Genomic DNA, 9,002 nt, shown 5'->3' on the forward strand with positions numbered 1-9,002 from the left:
TTTATATAATACATCTCGTACGTTCGTTCATCGAGCGGCGATCTAATTTCATAATACATTTTTTCCGTTATTGTTAATATTTTCCATAACACTTTTATATAATATACCTCGAACGGTTCCTACATACAAAACATCTCCATTCAACTTTCACAATTCATCTTTTTCGACAAGTTCATATATTTAGGGAAAATCTCATTTCATAATACTTGTTTTTCATAATTATTACTATTTTCATACAACTTTTATATAATACATCTCGTACGTTCGTTCATCGAGCGGCGATCTAATTTCATAATACATTTTTTCCGTTATTGTCAATATTTTCCATAACACTTTTATATAATATACCTCGAACGGTTCCTACATACAAAACATCTCCATTCAACTTTTACAATTCATCTTTTTCGACAAGTTCATATATTTAGGGAAAATCTCATTTCATAATACTTGTTTTTCATAATTATTACTATTTTCATACAACTTTTATATAATACATCTCGTACGTTCGTTCATCGAGCGGCGATCTAATTTCATAATACATTTTTTCCGTTATTGTTAATATTTTCCATAACACTTTTATATAATATACCTCGAACGGTTCCTACATACAAAACATCTCCATTCAACTTTCACAATTCATCTTTTTCGACAAGTTCATATATTTAGGGAAAATCTCATTTCATAATACTTGTTTTTCATAATTATTACTATTTTCATACAACTTTTATATAATACATCTCGTACGTTCGTTCATCGAGCGGCGATCTAATTTCATAATACATTTTTTCCGTTATTGTCAATATTTTCCATAACACTTTTATATAATATACCTCGAACGGTTCCTACATACAAAACATCTCCATTCAACTTTCACAATTCATCTTTTTCGACAAGTTCATATATTTAGGGAAAATCTCATTTCATAATACTTGTTTTTCATAATTATTACTATTTTCATACAACTTTTATATAATACATCTCGTACGTTCGTTCATCGAGCGGCGATCTAGTTTCATAATACATTTTTTCCGTTATTGTTAATATTTTCCATAACACTTTTATATAATATACCTCGAACGGCTCCTACATACAAAACATCTCCATTCAATTTTCGCAATTCATCTTTTTCGACAAGTTCTTATATCGAGCGGAATATAATTTCATACTACTTGTTTTTCATTATTATCACTAATTTAATACAACTTTTATATAATACATCTCGGACGTTCATACATCGAGCGGCGATCTAATTTCATAATACTTTTTTCCGTTATTGTTAATATTTTCATAGCACTTTTATATTATATACCTCGAACGGCTCCTACATAAAAAACAACTCCATTCAACTTTCACAATTCATCTTTTTCGACAAGTTCCTAAGTCGAGCGGAATATAATTTCGTTATACTTCATTTTTCATTATTATCACTATTTTCATACAACTTTTATATAATACATCTCGTACGTTCGTACATCGAGCGGCAATCTAATTTCATAATACTTTTTTTCCGTTATTGTTAATATTTTCCATAACACTTTTACGTCTCGGACGGTATGAAGTTTCATAATACTTCTTTTTAATATTCATAATACATCTTTTATATATTTTCACTATACATCTTTATTAATGTTAATGTAGAAAGCGTACCGTTGTACAGCGCACATATATGTGTGGTGTATCGAAGTTGACGTCTCGTTAAATTTTAATGAACTCGTTATAATTTACGTAAAGACGTTGTATCGGTCATTCCACATTATAGTGGATTATATAGTTTTCTGAAAGGGTCCCCGTTCTCCTCCAATATATTATCGTATATTGCTAGCGGTTCCCTTTTTAGATATTATATCAATTTATCCACAAATTAAATTATATATTGCGAGATCGCGAATTTAGCTAGCGTTTTACCGCGAGCGATTCATATGCGATCGTCTATAAAAATATATATAATAATATAACATTTATATTATTACACAAAATTGCGATAACTCTCATTATTCCGAGCGAGAATAAAAATTTCGTTCATTATTATCTAATTGTAAACCATGTCGCTTACAATCTAGCGAAGGGTAGAGATAATGTCGAAATTCTATTCCGGTCGACGTAATTATATCTTATTTAAAATATCATTTCGATTAAATTTTAGATAAATTTATAGTCGATTCGGTGAAAATTTTATGAAATATAAGAAAAATATATTATAATATATAAAGCGTGGCGCCGAAAATTATATATTTTCAATAATAAGCGCAGCAAACACCACGCAAACGAAAAAGTAAATAACAATGTGTTTATTATATACGAGAATATAGATGAATATAAAATATTATGTGTATAAATATAAAATATATGTAATATGAAAAAACGTCATCATAATTCTCATCCTCACATTATGTGGTGGATATTGTTATTAAAACTTTTTCGATAATAGTTTTATTATATATAAAATACACAAATAGTAGTTCCCTGGTTGATCCTGCCAGTAGTCATATGCTTGTCTCAAAGATTAAGCCATGCATGTCTCAGTACAAGCCAAATTAAGGTGAAACCGCGAAAGGCTCATTAAATCAGTTATGGTTCCTTAGATCGTACCCACATTTACTTGGATAACTGTGGTAATTCTAGAGCTAATACATGCAAACAGAGTTCCGACCGGAGACGGAAGGAGCGCTTTTATTAGATCAAAACCAATCGGTGGCGGGCTTGCTCGTCATCGTACAATTTGGTGACTCTGAATAACTTTTCGCTGATCGCACGGTCTCGCACCGGCGACGCATCTTTCAAATGTCTGCCTTATCAACTGTCGATGGTAGGTTCTGCGCCTACCATGGTTGTAACGGGTAACGGGGAATCAGGGTTCGATTCCGGAGAGGGAGCCTGAGAAACGGCTACCACATCCAAGGAAGGCAGCAGGCGCGCAAATTACCCACTCCCGGCACGGGGAGGTAGTGACGAAAAATAACGATACGGGACTCATCCGAGGCCCCGTAATCGGAATGAGTACACTCTAAACCCTTTAACGAGGATCAATTGGAGGGCAAGTCTGGTGCCAGCAGCCGCGGTAATTCCAGCTCCAATAGCGTATATTAAAGTTGTTGCGGTTAAAAAGCTCGTAGTCGAATCTGTGTCCCACGCCGCTGGTTCATCGTACGCGGTGTCAACTGGCGTGTCGTGGGACGTCCTGCCGGTGGGCTTAGCTCGCAAGGGCGGCCCAACTCAATCCCGCCGCGGTGCTCTTGACTGAGTGTCGAGGTGGGCCGGCACGTTTACTTTGAACAAATTAGAGTGCTTAAAGCAGGCCAAAATTTTGCCTGAATACTGTGTGCATGGAATAATGGAATAGGACCTCGGTTCTATTTTGTTGGTTTTCGGAACCCCGAGGTAATGATTAATAGGAACGGATGGGGGCATTCGTATTGCGACGTTAGAGGTGAAATTCTTGGATCGTCGCAAGACGGACAGAAGCGAAAGCATTTGCCAAAAACGCTTTCATTGATCAAGAACGAAAGTTAGAGGTTCGAAGGCGATCAGATACCGCCCTAGTTCTAACCATAAACGATGCCAGCTAGCGATCCGCCGACGTTCCTCCGATGACTCGGCGGGCAGCTTCCGGGAAACCAAAGCTTTTGGGTTCCGGGGGAAGTATGGTTGCAAAGCTGAAACTTAAAGGAATTGACGGAAGGGCACCACCAGGAGTGGAGCCTGCGGCTTAATTTGACTCAACACGGGAAACCTCACCAGGCCCGGACACCGGAAGGATTGACAGATTGAGAGCTCTTTCTTGATTCGGTGGGTGGTGGTGCATGGCCGTTCTTAGTTGGTGGAGCGATTTGTCTGGTTAATTCCGATAACGAACGAGACTCTAGCCTGCTAACTAGGCGTATTTCGACATCCCAAAGGCCCGTCGGTATTGAGTTTCGGCTCTTGCCGTTCGCGGTTTTTACTGTCGGCGTACAAATAATTCTTCTTAGAGGGACAGGCGGCTTCTAGCCGCACGAGATTGAGCAATAACAGGTCTGTGATGCCCTTAGATGTTCTGGGCCGCACGCGCGCTACACTGAAGGAATCAGCGTGTCCTCCCTGGCCGAGCGGCCCGGGTAACCCGCTGAACCTCCTTCGTGCTAGGGATTGGGGCTTGCAATTGTTCCCCATGAACGAGGAATTCCCAGTAAGCGCGAGTCATAAGCTCGCGTTGATTACGTCCCTGCCCTTTGTACACACCGCCCGTCGCTACTACCGATTGAATGATTTAGTGAGGTCTTCGGACTGAGCGCGGTGGCGTTTCGGCGTCGCCGATGCTTCGGAAAGATGACCAAACTTGATCATTTAGAGGAAGTAAAAGTCGTAACAAGGTTTCCGTAGGTGAACCTGCGGAAGGATCATTACAGAGTATTTGTTCGTTTTTAAACAAAAAATAAAAAAACGAAATCAAGTCTGTATTATTATATTATATATAATTGTGAAAGAAATTTTTCTTTTCTACAAAATAATCGAACTCTTCAAAAGAAAATTTATATATGATATAAATATATGATGTATATATATTGAAATTTTTTTTTTTTTTTTTTATAAAATTCGAACAAGTTTCGAATAATATTTAAAAAAAAAAAAGATAAATATATTTCATACGTCTATAAAATATATATCTACATATATAAATTTACAGTAAAAATAACGAAAAATTTTTATCATAGATTAGTAGAAGGAGTCGACGACGACGACGACGACGAACGACGATGACGACACAATAGTAGTAACAATATATTTTTATTATTATATATATATATATTAACGATTGACAGAACGATCATTAACAAAATTTCTTGTTAACTAAAAACGTTCTAATATAAAGAATCGTTATTATAATAAACGAAAAATATATAGATTATTGAAACGTCGTCTGTTGTTGTTGTTGTTGTTGTTGTCGTCGTGTGTGTCTGTCTTCTGTATTTTTATGGAGAAATTTTATTTCGTTTTTTTATTATTACATAAGTTTTTTATCGATCGAAGGTAATACAAAAAAATTTCGACAATATTATATGTGATGATGATTATGTGAGATGATAAGACATTTTCTTCATCCGGGTACCTAAACGAAACTTTTAAGCACGTGTCGATTCTTTCGATATGTATAAAAATTCGTTTTAGAAATAATATTTCACGTATTATTTCGAAGGTGTTCGAAGATTTACGCCCGACCGTGTCGAAATTTGTATAAAACTTTCAAGATTAAAAAACTTGTAATAATTAAGAGGAATATATCGTGCGAGATATCTGTCTATGCGCGCCTCGTTTGTAATAAAACATGTGCAGCGGTTAAAATTTATCGGATATTTTTAAGTACGATATTATAATTTCTCTAAAATTTATATATAATTACCATTTAATAAATAATATATATATATATATATATATATATATATATATATATAAATGTCGTTAGATAATTCTATACGCGTATAAAATATTATAATATTATTATTAATTTAATAATCAAATATTAAAAATACGACGAATAGAATATGAGAAAACGACATAATAAAATGATTACCCTGAACGGTGAATCACTTGGCTCGTGGGTCGATGAAGAACGCAGCTAATTGCGCGTCAACTTGTGAACTGCAGGACACATGAACATCGACATTTCGAACGCACATTGCGGTCCTCGGATACTCGTTCCCGGACCACTCCTGACTGAGGGTCGTATCAATTTAAAAGACTGCTTAGAATTTAAAATTTTTCAATTTATTATAGAAAAATAAATGACTAAGCGTGTTGGATGTGTGAGACACAATAACGCACACTAAAAGAAAACACACGCACATACTATAAACTTGTGCGTATTTTTTTTTTGTGCGGCATCCTAAAATGCGAAAAGCAGCGTAAATTTTTTATAGAAAAAATTTGCGCAATTTTTGAACACAACGACGCTATTACTACCATAAATTGATCGTGTGTATTTTTATATGAAATACATAAAATTTGTTTGGTAGAGTTATATTTACGTATATATAGTCGATAAATAAGTGTATATATTATATATATTTAAAATGATAACGCGGTCGTCGTGTCCGAGAGAAATAATAAAGTTTCGAAGACTGGACGTCTGACCAGTGTTTTTTTTTATATCATTTATACTGTATCGACAAAATATATGAATTTATATATATATATATATATATATATATATATATATATGTATAACTTGCTCTGCCGCCTCTATAAATAAAAACAAATAATGTTATATTTCATATAATGTGATTAAACACACGTTTTTTTTTTGTGATATTTTAGCGAATTGTATTTAAATATTATAGATATATTATAATATATCGACCTCAGAGCAGGTGAGATTACCCGCTGAATTTAAGCATATTACTAAGCGGAGGAAAAGAAACTAACTAGGATTCCCTTAGTAGCTGCGAGCGAACAGGGAAAAGCCCAGCACCGAATCCCGTGGTCGATATCGGCCACCGGGAAATGTGGTGTTAGGGAGGATCCGTTTATCACGAGATCGTGCGGCGCGTCCAAGTCCTTCTTGAACGGGGCCACAGCCCATAGAGGGTGCCAGGCCCGTAGCGACCGTTGCCGATTGCGTGAGGATCTCTCCTGAGAGTCGGGTTGCTTGAGAGTGCAGCCCTAAGTGGGTGGTAAACTCCATCTAAGGCTAAATATGACCACGAGACCGATAGCGAACAAGTACCGTGAGGGAAAGTTGAAAAGCACTTTGAAGAGAGAGTTCAAGAGTACGTGAAACCGTTCAGGGGTAAACCTGAGAAACCCGAAAGGTCGAAAGAGGAAATTCATTCGCGTTTCGATAATTGAAGTTGAACGTTTGTATGACGGATATTGTTGTTGTTTCGGCAACACAATAAATCGCGTTTTACGTTTTTCTAATCGATATCGAACGCGTGCACTTTTCCTCTAGTAGGACGTCGTGATCCGTTGGGTGTCTGTTTAAGACTCGAGGTGGAGACCACTTGATTTTTTCATGCGGACCCTCGATATTCCGACAGACTCGCTCGACGGTACAAATATGGCGCGGGGCCGCTAAATTATAATTAGCGTTCGGCCCGTAGCAAGAGCGTTTCGTGTTTGACGGTAATCGGACATAATGCCGATTCTGTCCCGGAACGACTGTTGGTTACGGTGTTCTCGAACAGACCTCGTTTCGAAACGCCGATCAACGACGCTATCGATTTGGGTAATTTCAGGACCCGTCTTGAAACACGGACCAAGGAGTCTAGCATGTGCGCGAGTCATTGGGAAATAACTAAACCTAAAGGCGTAATGAAAGTAAAGGTTTACCTCGCGTAGACCAAGGGAGGATAAGCGATTTGCTTTTTTAATAAATTGGATCGCTTCGCACTCCCGGGGCGTCTCGTTCTCATTACGAGAAGAGGCGCACCAAGAGCGTACACGCTGGGACCCGAAAGATGGTGAACTATGCCTGGTCAGGACGAAGTCAGGGGAAACCCTGATGGAGGTCCGTAGCGATTCTGACGTGCAAATCGATCGTCGGAACTGGGTATAGGGGCGAAAGACTAATCGAACCATCTAGTAGCTGGTTCCCTCCGAAGTTTCCCTCAGGATAGCTGGCGCTCGTAGCGTACGAGTTTCATCCGGTAAAGCGAATGATTAGAGGCATTGGGGTCGAAACGACCTCAACCTATTCTCAAACTTTAAATGGGTGAGATCTCCGGCTTGCTCGAACTTATGAAGCCGCGAGACTCGAATCAGAGTGCCAAGTGGGCCATTTTTGGTAAGCAGAACTGGCGCTGTGGGATGAACCAAACGTCGAGTTAAAGCGCCAAAATCGACGCTTATGGGATACCATGAAAGGCGTTGGTAACTTAAGACAGCAGGACGGTGGCCATGGAAGTCGGAATCCGCCAAGGAGTGTGTAACAACTCACCTGCCGAAGTTACTAGCCCTGAAAATGGATGGCGCTGAAGCGTCGTGCTTATACTCGACCGTCAGCGGCATGTGCGGTTCGCGTTTTGCGCGCGACCATGAAGCTCTGACGAGTAGGAGGGTCGCGGCGGTGTGCGCAGAAGGATTGGCCGTGAGGCCGTCTGGAGCCGCCGTCGGTGCAGATCTTGGTGGTAGTAGCAAATACTCCAGCGAGGCCCTGGAGGACTGACGTGGAGAAGGGTTTCGTGTGAACAGCCGTTGCACACGAGTCAGTCGATCCTAAGCCCTAGGCGAAAGCCGATGTTGATGTGGTGTAGCTTTATTATTTACGTACGTACGTACGTGTGTACGTGTACACAAACACGTAAAAAGTTTGTACACACCCATCGGGCGAAAGGGAATCCGGTTCCTATTCCGGAACCCGGCAGCGGAACCGTCAAAAAGTCGGGCCCTCGCAAGAGAGTTCGTCGGGGTAACCCAAAAGGACCTGGAGACGCCGTCGGGAGATCCGGGAAGAGTTTTCTTTTCTGCATAAGCGTTCGAGTTCCATGGAATCCTCTAGCAGGGAGATATGGTTTGGAACGCGAAGAGCACCGCAGTTGCAGCGGTGTCCGGATCTTCCCCTCGGACCTTGAAAATCCAGGAGAGGGCCACGTGGAGGCTCGCGCCGGTTCGTACCCATATCCGCAGCAGGTCTCCAAGGTGAAGAGCCTCTAGTCGATAGAATAATGTAGGTAAGGGAAGTCGGCAAATTGGATCCGTAACTTCGGGATAAGGATTGGCTCTGAGGATCGGGGCGTGTCGGGCTTGGCGAGGAAGTGGGTCACGGCTGACGTGCCGGGCCTGGGCGAGGTGAAGTAATTGGAGCATCTCTCTCCTTCCTTCATGGTTGGAGTATTTGTGATGATTATGGATCCGAGTTCGGTCCCGTGCCTTGGCCTCCCGCGGAACCGTCTTGCTGCGAGGTTCCATATTACCTTAATCGGTATTTGGATATCCTCTTCGGCCGCTATTCAACGGTCAGCTCAGAACTGGCACGGACTAGGGGAATCCGACTGTCTAATTAAAACAAAGCATTGCGATGGCCCCAA

The 9,002-nt window shown here is 39.8% G+C and overlaps 2 non-coding genes and 1 pseudogene across 2 annotated transcripts; all 3 read left to right on the forward strand.

Annotated features, from left to right (window-relative positions):
* Positions 1-2,460: 2,460 nt before the first annotated feature.
* LOC130452046 (small subunit ribosomal RNA) lies at positions 2,461-4,382 on the forward strand. Its single transcript, XR_008910826.1, has one exon. It is a non-coding gene; the product is annotated as a small subunit ribosomal RNA (ribosomal RNA).
* A 1,163-nt stretch (positions 4,383-5,545) lies between these two features.
* On the forward strand, positions 5,546-5,701 carry LOC130452059 (5.8S ribosomal RNA). The gene has a single exon (XR_008910839.1). It is a non-coding gene; the product is annotated as a 5.8S ribosomal RNA (ribosomal RNA).
* A 629-nt stretch (positions 5,702-6,330) lies between these two features.
* LOC130452064 (large subunit ribosomal RNA) overlaps positions 6,331-9,002 on the forward strand; it is a 4,955-nt pseudogene continuing 2,283 nt past the window's right edge.

The sequence above is a fragment of the Diorhabda sublineata genome, unplaced genomic scaffold (genome assembly GCF_026230105.1).
Source record: "Diorhabda sublineata isolate icDioSubl1.1 unplaced genomic scaffold, icDioSubl1.1 Dsub_13, whole genome shotgun sequence".
NCBI classification, from domain to species: Eukaryota; Metazoa; Arthropoda; class Insecta; order Coleoptera; family Chrysomelidae; genus Diorhabda; species Diorhabda sublineata.